Source organism: Parasteatoda tepidariorum, chromosome 8 (genome assembly GCF_043381705.1).
Source record: "Parasteatoda tepidariorum isolate YZ-2023 chromosome 8, CAS_Ptep_4.0, whole genome shotgun sequence".
In the NCBI taxonomy this organism is placed as follows: Eukaryota; Metazoa; Arthropoda; class Arachnida; order Araneae; family Theridiidae; genus Parasteatoda; species Parasteatoda tepidariorum.
The window spans coordinates 44,876,525-44,888,477 of NC_092211.1; the positions used below are offsets into that span (position 1 = coordinate 44,876,525).

Here is an 11,953-nt window from a genome sequence, read left to right on the forward strand (position 1 = left end):
AAATGAGCAAAATGCTATAAATACATATATATATATATATATATATATGTATAAAGCAAAATAAATGACAAGCAAACATGAATTAATTTGAGGTAATAAAATGCGTTAAGAAATGTATACTACTGAATCAAACAATTTGAGAAGGAAAAACAATAATTGAAACTCTACGTCACAACTTGCAAAATTAAAATCTAATTATTTCTCAGCGTGAGCTGCTTTAGTAATTTAATGTTGTTGGAAGGAAAATTCGGAGAATTCCAGAAATGTGCCTTTGGAAGGTATTAAGGTATTTTCACCTGTAAATGATACGTTTAAATAATAACTAAATAATAATTAATTATTATAAGAATCAAATTATCCCGAGATAAAGGTGGTGGGGAAAAATGATAGGGTGACAGTGCATACGAAAATAATTTGCAAATCAATTCAATAACTTAATAATGACCAAGTTTTTAATGTAGCTATAACGATAGCAATTCTAAAGACATTTGGTGTAGGTGATTTAATTTTAATGCCGAATACACTCTGTTTGAATACTTATATCTTCTGATAAATGATATATAATTATAATGATTAAAACACTATTTATTGGTTATTCTTATGATTATTAAAATTAATAGTAATATGTTTAAGGCGGAGAAACTAAGCTCAAATTTGGGTTCACAAAAATTTACACACAAAACTATTCTGATAAAAGTGTAACTTCAAATTTACATTTTAAAGTTTCGAGAAATTCGACTCAAAATAGTGTGTCTAAAATTTTTTTTGTTAATAGACATTTTTATTTTTATAAGAAAATACATGCTGTGAAACTTAAAAATTTAACTATAATTCATTTTCATAGCTCATAAATAAATAAAATTATCAGTTACTTTGTATTCCCGACATAATTTCATAATATTTAATGTTTTCATTTAAATTAATACTATAGCTCTCTGTTACTTTGAGATACTCGTATTATAGCATTCAGTATACCATATTAGTACGAAATGTTCTGTGTTACCTACTTGTCATGATAAATTAAAATTTTTCTGAAATACTATGATAAGTAGGTGGCTAATAAGGTACTGATTTTTCCTGCTTAAATAAATATTGAAATGTCATTATACGTGAACACTGTAAAAAATCCCGGATCAAACTGCAGTACAAAGTACCGGCACTTTGGGTTCATCATCCGTTAAATCCATTTCACCGTAAAATCCATTTTTATTGTAAAATATTGTACCGCAATTTTTATAGTATTATTTATTTAATCAGAGTAATTCAGTGATTTTACAGTAGTTAGTACTGTAAAAGTTACGAAACAGCAGATTTTTTGTTCCGTAACATGTTTCGGTAAAAAGTGGATTTTACTGTAAAAAGTACCACAACCCTGAGAGCTGATACTTTTTACCGTGATTTGATCCTGAATAATTTTGCAGTGTATTGTGAATTGGTTTAGAATTTCACCATTTCCTTTAATGTTTTCCCTTCTTTTCGAACCAATCAATTTTTACGGATCGATTATCCAGTGAAATATTCAGCAGCTATTCTTGCAGCTGACACTAGATTTTTCTTTTCTTTTCTGAATTCTATAGAATTTCCGAACATCGTCTGTAGCATTTTTTGAATGGCTCTTGTAATACATTTTCCTTAATTTAAGCGTATTATTTTGCATTTAGTATAATATACCAATTTTGGTGTTATGTTCTTAGATGTAGCTTGTATAGTATTTTAGCAATGAGATAAAGTTCAGAAGACAAGGCTGTATAAGATGCATTTGAAAAACGAAAAAAAAACAAAAAAAAAACAAGCAAACAAACAAACTATAATTACTATATATGGGTCGATCTTACAAAAACAGTTCTTTTCATGTCCCCAGTGTACTTTATGCCTGTTTCATGACTCGTGAAAATATTTTGGAATAGAAAGTGTCTTTTATTATGTATTTTTATTAAATAATCAAAATAATATCAAAAATATATTTCATTATTTTATGTTTTAAAATATTTTCCATTTCCTTATTTCTTCCCATCATTGAACTAAAAAACGTTTTTCAGAAAGCTCGCAAAGAAATTACAGATTTGTGTTTTTTATTTTAAAATATTGAAATATAGAATTTTGGAGTATAGATATTAGAAAATCAGCTTTAAATTTTAGTTATGTAAAAAGTATAGCCTTAAAGTTTGGGCCCTTTAAGGTTAGTTTTACTTTTTGAGCCTTAGCCTATAGCTCAAAAACTTTTTAAACGAATTTAAAAAATTCGTAATTTATTATAAAATTCGTACAATCAAAGATTATTTCTTGTAAAAGATTTTTTTTAATAATTACTTATTATTTTTCACCATTTTATTTAATAATGATCGAAATATTCTTTAATTTTAAGGTATACAATTTATTAGACAATTTTAATGAATGCAATTTTAATTAACAAGTATAAAGTCTTCGTGAAATTGGTCCAATAATTCCTAAGAAATAGAATTTTTAAAAAGTCGCATATTTAAAATTCATTCATAAAATTCACTCGAGAACCAGTGAGTTTGAGTTCTAGTACCTAAAAATCCGATCATTCGATTAAAATCATTCAAGGTAATATTTTTTTTCTGCACGAGTATTAAAATTTTTACATATTAAAAGAAAATATATTTTAATATAAATATATAAGTGTAGATATGTGTATATATCATAAAAAGGCAATCATTGTCTTACAATTTCACGCATTCCCATTGGTCAGAAAATTCATTTTAATAATCTTTAATATATAAAGAAGATCGAAATATCTTTGGCCTAAATCAGCGTCATCATCACTAATTTTATATTAGTAAAGTTCTTCAAATGTATACTTGTAAAATTGTACTTCTTTGGACGTCGTCAGCAGAAAATTAATAATAGGTCCAAGCCAGAAGCTATACTATATAACTGAATGGAATAAACCAATCACTTGCCATTTGCACCATTCCGATTGGACGATTCATATTCACATCCCAATAAAAACGTATTCCGATTGGTTGCTCTCTGTAATTCATTGATCATTGACGGATTGTCAGCGGACAGTTAAAAAGGAGGTGACGTCATCTTAGACATCTCTATTTACTTGTAAAATTTATTTATCTTTGGCCGTCATCAGCATAAAACTAATATAAGTTTCTAAAATATTTACTTGTAAAATAAATTTACCCCTTTGTTCAAGACATTTCCCAGTGACTAAAACTATCTTTTCTAATCAAAATTTAAGGCAGAATTTTTTAAAAAAGGTGTGTAGATGATGTTGCAATGATTGACAAGCAAAATTATTGGATTTAAATTTTTTCCTTATGAAATCAAAAACTAAATATGAGAGCCAATTCTGCATAAATGCAATAAAAATTGTGGTACATTTTTTTTAAATAAAAGTTTAATTTTAGTATTATGTAGCAATTAGTTAATTGCGTAAGCGAGCAAAGGGTGGAGTCCCCTAGTTAAAAGTTAAAAAAATGTATTTTAACATTAAAGATACAAAAATATATCTTTGAAAGAGAGATTGAAATGGTTTGAAAAGGTAATTCTTAAAAGATTAATTAGAAATACTAATAATTAAGAAATTAATAATAAGGAAATTAAAAATATAATAAAGAAATTTATTATTAATATGACAAATAAATTAGTTGAATAACAAATAATTAAGTTAGATATAAAACAATAATTATAGAAATATTATTAACAAATAATTACGAAATACGTTAATACATTTTAATTAAGAAAAAGATATCATACATTTAATCTTTATAAGGAGAAGCTATAGCTAACTTTTTAGACTGAAGTTAGAGATGCATATCGAAACCAGAAACAAGGTATGAAAGCTTATTTACTTTTAAATCGATAACCAACAAAAATGTTCTTCGTAAATTTGCTAAGAGCAAACTAAGGAGATTTGCATTATCTTGTTTCTTTCCCTTTTGTTTGCATTTTTCTAAGAAAACATTGATTTATCTCAAAAAGATACCCTAAGTTACTGTTTTTTTTCTTTCTCATTAGACGGCAAAATCATTTGGTTTTCCACGATTTTTGTTTTAGCGCATGCTTTAAAAAACGTGGATAAACTAAAATCAAACTTCAGAGAAATATTTTCGTCCATAAAGTAACTTTTTTGTTCCAAAATGAAATAGTGTTGATTTCTTAAAATTAAAGCTCATAAAGCATGTTATTGTTAGATAAAGATAATATCTATAAAATATGTTAAATATGATTTAAATTTATACTAATATATTTGGTATTCATTTTCGCTAATGATGTAAAAAAATTAATAAAATATTAAAAATAAATTATGTTGAATATTAAAACTTATGCCAAAAATTGCAGGGATACTTTTATTTTTAAAAAGGGAATTTATTTTTGAAGAAAAATAAGTTTGCCAGTTTTATTACAATTTAGTTTTCTACTACACTTAATAAGAAAAAAATATGTTTATTCATAATTAACTATTAAGTTTATTCTAAAATCAATTGGCATTGGAAAAATAAAATAAATTATGTAATGAAAAATAAATTACATTGAATATTAAAACTTAAGTCAAAAACTGCAATCATCTCCATAGCAACCAGAATGATTTCACTTTAAAAAAGTGAATTCATTTTGGAAGAAAAATAAGTTTGCTAGTTTTATTGCAATTTAGTTTTTTACTACACTTCGCAATAAAAAAATATTTTTGCTATAATTAACTATTAATTTATTAGAGAATGCATTGTCATCTTTGGCTCCTGACGTGGTGAGTTAGTTATTAAAAATTTAAAAAAAAATACCTCTCCCTCAATATTTTATAAAAATTTTAAAAAAGTCGTTTTTAAAGTGTAGATAACAGTAATTCTTTTAGACCAGAATTCTTAAAGCTCTGAATAAAAACAGTTGTTATGGAAAACCCTGGATATTTGCAGCTAAATTTCTGCTGCTCATGTTTAGTATTAACACAAAAAACATGGCAAAATAAACCTTTTAGAATGAAAAAGACTTTCCCAGCAGACGATATTTTCATTGTCAAGCATTTTTTCATATTTGGAGAGTGTTATTGTTCACAGATACTTTTATGTAGGATAATAAAATTTCAATTCTTATGATTTACGAATCTCTGTTGAATTTAGAGATCGGTAACACTTAGCGTTCAACTCTCATTTTCTGCCGCAGGTTTAGTTTCTTTTTCAGAACAATAAACCTTCACACATCTTTTTCATGGACCATAAAACCTACTCGTATTTTCTTTTCTGTCCTTGCTAAAGTCAATCAATACAATTTGTATAGGTGCCTTTTTATAACTTCCTTATGATTTATTGTTTAATACATATACTATACATAGAATTGTTCTGTTGCATTCCTTTTTTGTGTGCTTCGCTTAGTAGCTCACTAAAGGGTATAAATAAGCTTAATTTTATCTGAATTGTTGGGGTATTATAAAATGATTCGTTTAGAACTTACGCAATCATATTTTGGATTTGTTGAAAATTTATAGCATTTAATTAAATATCTTTGTTTCTGAGAAGTCTTTTATCGAAATTTTTTGCCTCCTTTCTTTAAGAATTTTTATATAAAATACTGCTTAATTTGATTTGGAATAATATTAAAAATGTTATGTTTTTTTTTAAAAAAAAGTAACGAAGTACGTTAATTAATAAAAAATTATTATTTCAAAAGAAATATTTCAGAAGAACTTAATAAATTAGCTTGCTAAAAAGCCAGTATTTCAAGTATTTCATATAATCTAGAAAAATTACAAAATAAATAAGAATTTTTTTTTGTTTTTTTGTAACTAATGCGGAATATTGTCTGGAATATTAAATGTTTATTATATTTTTTTAAAGTATAATATTAATAATGCAAACATAATAATTATTCAAGCTTTTCATTAATTAATAATTACCATGTATGTCGAATATTTAATCACTGCTTGATGATTATTAAAGCTTCTTCATAATTAATTAATTTCAATATGTACCGAATATTTCAAAAATTATTTAATTGAATTAAATAAATAATCGCCAGAAACTTGATTGAAAACTTCATTCGCTTCGAAGCGTGGTCAAAATTTTGAAGAGATTGAAATTTTTAATCAAATAACATTGTTTGATTTATTCCAATTATCCTATGCTAATCATCGTTTAGCATGCCTTCAGTTATTTTATTTTTTAATTTTGTTGATAAATACTCCCTCTTTACTGAAATGGTTATGTTTGAATATAATTTTTCACCTGCCCAAAATGAGCATCCAATTTTCAAAATTCTTTTTCCTCGTCATTAATTTTAAAGCCTAAAACTTATTTTGAACAGGGCATAGAAATAAGTATAAGTGTAATCAATGAAAGATATTAATGTTTTTTATTATTTTTCCAAATATTAATCAATATTAAATAGAAAAAAATATTGGATAACTGTTTTCATAATAGTTTTTTTCCCTTCAAATTTGCCTTTCTTTCTTCTGCTTTTATCTACTAAACATAGTAGTGTACGAAATATCGTATGTATCAATATTATAATCTGCTTGTTCAAAATGAATGCCCGATTGCAAAAATTCGTATTTGTGGGAATTTAAAAATTATACTCTTGCATAGGGATGATTATTATTGAAATCAATGAATTATGTATTACTATTTTTTAATATTTCTTCTTCTTCTTCGGCACTACAGCCTATGACAGGCCAAGGCCGTCCCAATAAGTTTTTGCCATCTTGATCTATTCTGTGCCCTGACCTTCCAGTTAGTTATTCTTATTATCTTTATATCCCTCTCTACTGCGTCCAGCCACCTAGTCGGTGGTCGACCCCTTTTTCTTGTACCTTCTGGTTTAAAAAAGGTTACTTTTTTTTGCAGGGTTTGGTCTTCAGATCTATAAAGGTGTCCCAGCCATCGAATGCGATTGGCCTTAATCACATGAACTATGTCTGGTTATTTATACTTTTTATATAACTCATGATTGTAAAGGGTGAGCCATTTGTTAATCTCATAGACTGCACCAAAAATTCTTCTAAGTATCCCTCTCTCAAAAATCAGCAATTTGTTCTCCTCTTTTTTATTAAGAGTCAGCACTCACTACTATATAGGATCACAGGCCGTAGGAGTGTTTTGCATATGTTAAGTTTTGTCTTTTGATTAAGAAATTTACTTTTTAGTTGGCTTTTTAAACCAAAGTAGTAGTAGTTCAGTATTTAAGTCATTTTTGCAGGTTACAGTAGTCCCAAGATATTTAAATTCATCAACAGCTTCAAATTCATAATCATTCACATGCAAGGGCATTGCCTTAGTGAGCCCTCTGTTTATCTCCATTTAATATTTATCTGAGGTATAAATCATCATCATTTTAGACAAACAACCGAAGTACCGTTTTCCTAAGAATTGTTTTTTTCACTTTTAACTGTTGACGAACTGTTTGAATTAATATGCTTAATCTATTAAGTTATCACATCACACGTATAATAATATTTAAATTTTTTTCTTTTTACTTTCTAATAAAGTAAACATATTTTTAGAATCGAAAAAAAAAAGAGTTTTAGTTTACAATATATCTTTTGTATTATATCAAATTTTTCATACAAGTCATATTTTCGTCATTAAATAAATTAAGTTATATTTAATATATAATATCATGCATGAATTTCAGCTTGCATGCAAAAATTATTTCGTAATAATAACTTCCATTATGTCAAAACTTAAGAACGGAATTGAGTTTTTTCTTATAAATAAAAATGTCATTAAATAGTGTGAGAACAACTGTTGGTTTTAAATTGATGTGATAAATAGTGACTCTTTCAGAATCTTATTAAGAGTAAACATTTATATCATTATATTGGTGTGTGTGGCGAAATCATAACCTTAACTAAATCTATATTTCTTCAAAACAATATTTTTAAATTCAGGGCGAAATAAGCAAAATCTTTTTAATCATTATTTTAAGCTTTATAAATTATTATAGATAGTAAAAATTATTGTAAATTATGCGAACAAACCAGTATATCTTTCTACACGGAGAAATAAATTATGCGATAATGACATATCTGATTTTTTTTATTTTTTAAAAATCCATAGTTCTGGAAATAAAAATATACTGTTTTTAAATCATTTATTTGGTGATTTTCCCATTCATATGGTACCGGTTTACCAGAAATTCTGGTTTCCAAAATTAGAGTTCTTATTACCACACATTTAATCACAAGTACAAAACTGAAAATTAAATTTTAGGGGAGTCGGTAGGACATATATCAATAGCGTTAAAACTGACCTTTTCTGATGTAACTTGTTTTGAAATTATTTGAGGCTATTTGAGTTTATATTAGGTGTATGCAGTGATTTTTTGAGTTATGAAAGACTTCTGACGAAACTTTTTAAACTCAGTGCACAATTGCTTAAAAAAATTTCTGCCAAAGACATTAACAGTTGTCACTGAGTAAACATGTATATGTAAACATTCTGTGACGCAATATCTTGTTTAGATGTTGAGAAAATGTACATCCAAAAAGGTCTCACCTTAGCCGACTAAATAGTTTTTATGCCATTCTCTGAGGTATCAGGATATAGTTACCAAATTTTTACCCCATTTTCGAAATTTTATCACGCATTACAAAACCGTATTTTATTGTTAATTTTGTCAAAATCATGACCAAAGCATTTAGGTAAAAATTACTGAACTTTTTGGTGTTTCTATAGTAAATTTTACCATTATTCTGGTAGTTTTGAAAATATTTTCTTTCTCAGTGTATAGAGAAAAATAATTGCTATAAAAAATTATTTCACAAAAAAAAAATTAAACTTTGTTTTAATTAACAAAAGAATCCATGATTAGTTAGAAACCTTTCTATTTCATTCAATTCAAAAACAACATCTTCTCTTTCAGAATAATATGTTGAAAGACTAGTATTTTAATTGATGGGTAAATATGTTTGTGGTTGAATACAATATAGACCGGGCAGGTGCTCATTTATGCCGACTCAGGATATTTACCTTTCTGTTTCGCAGAACCTTTATTGCAATATTAGGTCAACTGTGACGCAATATTCCTAATCGTGCTTTAAAAACACGTTGAAAGATAGACTGTTTATGCATTATCGTTTGAGTTTTCATTGAGACAGTTCATCGCGTGTAAAAATTCAGTTCAAGTGCACTATTTTCGTAATTAATTTACTTTGAACCTTGTATCGTTTGACGTTCTGGTTACAATATGCATATTGGCGTTTTGGTCATCTTTTGTGACGTTAATTATTTTTTATGTTTGTTTATGTATGTCGTTAAATAAAGTAAATAATTTACTTCTCCATTTGTCTTCTCTACTGTTTTCGACCATGATTCAAAATTTGTAAAGTAGAAATGTTAAAAAGGAAAAATGGCCACTTTATCTAGAAAATTCGAAAAATTTTCATTTGACGAATCAAACTATTTTTTTCCCAGAAGAATGTGATGCCATAATCTCTTTAGAGCAATTATATATATCTGTCAATGCAAAAGAAACTTGGTTAATGTCTAGTATATGATGATTGATGGCTATTTTTTTTAAACAAATATTTTGTTAGCATGCGCTGTAAGAAAAGAATAAAAAGATAAACATTTATTCGTAATAAGTTACGTTTTAGAGCGAAAAATTGATTATAATATTTTCACATATAATAGCATCACAGAAATTAATTCACAGAATTTTATGTTTTAAAAAAATAATTCAAAAATTGATCCATAACATTTTATGATTTAAAAAAGTTATAGATATTTATTCATATTTTTTTAAAGGGTTATAATGAGTTTTATCTATTATATTACATTTTAGAAAGGTAACAAAAATTATGAAGATGGTGTTTACTTGCATTTGTGTTCACTTGTATTTAAAGACATGCTATTTAAAATCTTGCTGAACTATTCTAAGGTATGACTATTTCCTGTTTGCATTTAATGAAAGATTAAAGTGTTTAAATCAATGTAGAAAGAATATTTTCAAAAATTTTAGTTTTTGGAGTTACGCCTTCTAATATGAGGATGAAGCAAGCTTAAATTTTTTAAGTTTGACACTTACTAAAAAAATAAATAAATAGATAAAATAAAATAAATAAATAAATAAAAAAGACGAAAAATAAGAAGAAAAAAACAATGAATAGAAGTAATTAATATTGAAATGCTTTTCTATACTATTTTATTTGCTCGAAGAAATAGAACGAAAACAAATAAACATCTTCGTAAAGCAAACTTAATATTTATTTTAAATTGGAGAAAAAATATATTTCAATGTATATTTTAAATGGTATTATACTAAGGTCATATTTTTTTTTCTCAATCATAAGACTCCTGTGGACCATTTTCGGAGGAAATGGAAAATAATTTTGATTTTCTGAAAATGTCAAAGTAATTTTTTTGCAGTTATTTTCCTTCAATATAAGCCTATTTACTATAGAGTAGAGTTTAGTCAGTGGTGCAGAATTTATGTTGAAGAGCTGGGGATAAATACACCTCACTTTTTCATAACACTCTAAAGTTATAAGCACTCTTTACTAATCATCTAAATCGTATTAAGTGTATTTTAACGACAGACAGTCTTTCTATATTAATTACAGAAAATAGTTTATAACCTATTTCTGCGATTCAGAATAATTTACTTTTCTGTGAAAAACCTACATATGATGCTAAAGTATAACACATTTCAATACACATATTCTCTTTTTATAATTATAAGCATTTGTGCTCGATTCTTTTTATGCACTTTTCTCTATCGTAATGTGGGTGTAACTCAGTGGTATAGCGTTCGGTTTACAAGTGAAAGCCTGGGTTTCGATCACCCGCACCGCTTTTCTCCATTTTTATAAAAAAAAAAAATTATATTTATGCCTTATAATACGATTCAGATTAATTTACTATTCTGCGACAAACCTACATTAAAGTAACACATTTTAATACAACTATTCTCTTTCTATGATTATCGGAACAAAATTATGCTCGATTCTTTTGACGCACTCGACACTTTGACAACGGGGGTGTAGCTCAGTGGTAGAGCGTTCGCTTTGCATGTGAAAGGCCCGGGGTTCGATCCCCCGCACCTCCATATACTATTTTATTTGTCTATTTATTAATTTTCTTATTCTTATGCTTTATAAACTTCAGATTAATTTTCTTTTCTGTGATAAACCTGCAGTAAAGTAACACATTTAAATTCAATTATTCTCTTTCTATAATTATCAAAACAAACTTGAGTTCGATTCTTTTGAGGCTTTCGGCACATTGACAACGGGGGTGTAGCTCAGTGGTAGAGCGTTCGCTTTGCATGCGAAAGGCCCGGGGTTCGATCCCCCGCACCTCCATCTTCCATATTTTTATTATTATTTTAACATTTATATATTTACATAATGTTAAAATTCAAAATAATTTGACATAATTTCATCTAATTATCTGAGACAAAAATCTACATTTAATGTTGAAGTAACGCATTGCAATACACATACTGCAATACATCGTTCTGTAATTATCGGAAAAAATTTGTACTTTATTCTCTTCGCGCACACAACGCTTTTGCAACGGGGGTGTAGCTCAGTGGTAGAGCGTTCGCTTCGCATGTGAAAGGCCCGGGGTTCAAGCCCTCGCACCTCCAGTTTTCTTTCTTTTCCCATTCTCTTTTAAGCTTCAGGAAAGCAGTAATTACAACTTAAAGCCATCTTAGTTTTGAAGGAGTTAGGCATTTTCGTTCGTTTTTTTTCTTCTAAATGATGCCAAATTTATCGTATTTCCGCTGAAAAAATAATAATGATATAAACCTTGTTCTCACATCACCAACTTCTTATCATTAAATGTTTGAGTTTCAAAAAGTGTCTCATTTTTAAAACGGTATTAAATAAGTTTGTAGATTCTAATGAAATTGTCTCTAAATTAAAACAGATATTGAAATAAATGATTGAAGAAAATCGCTCTCACTTAAATTCATTTTCTGTATCATAAATAATTTAGATTAAAGGACTTCGCTTTGGGGTAAAAATTGTGCAACTTGACGT

The 11,953-nt window shown here is 27.2% G+C and overlaps 3 non-coding genes across 3 annotated transcripts; all 3 read left to right on the forward strand.

Moving 5' to 3' along the window:
• Positions 1-10,941: 10,941 nt before the first annotated feature.
• On the forward strand, positions 10,942-11,013 carry TRNAA-UGC (transfer RNA alanine (anticodon UGC)). The gene has a single exon. It is a non-coding gene; the product is annotated as a tRNA-Ala (tRNA).
• Positions 11,014-11,197: 184 nt separating this feature from the next.
• On the forward strand, positions 11,198-11,269 carry TRNAA-UGC (transfer RNA alanine (anticodon UGC)). Its single transcript has one exon. It is a non-coding gene; the product is annotated as a tRNA-Ala (tRNA).
• Positions 11,270-11,484: 215 nt separating this feature from the next.
• On the forward strand, positions 11,485-11,556 carry TRNAA-CGC (transfer RNA alanine (anticodon CGC)). The gene has a single exon. It is a non-coding gene; the product is annotated as a tRNA-Ala (tRNA).
• Positions 11,557-11,953: the final 397 nt, after the last annotated feature.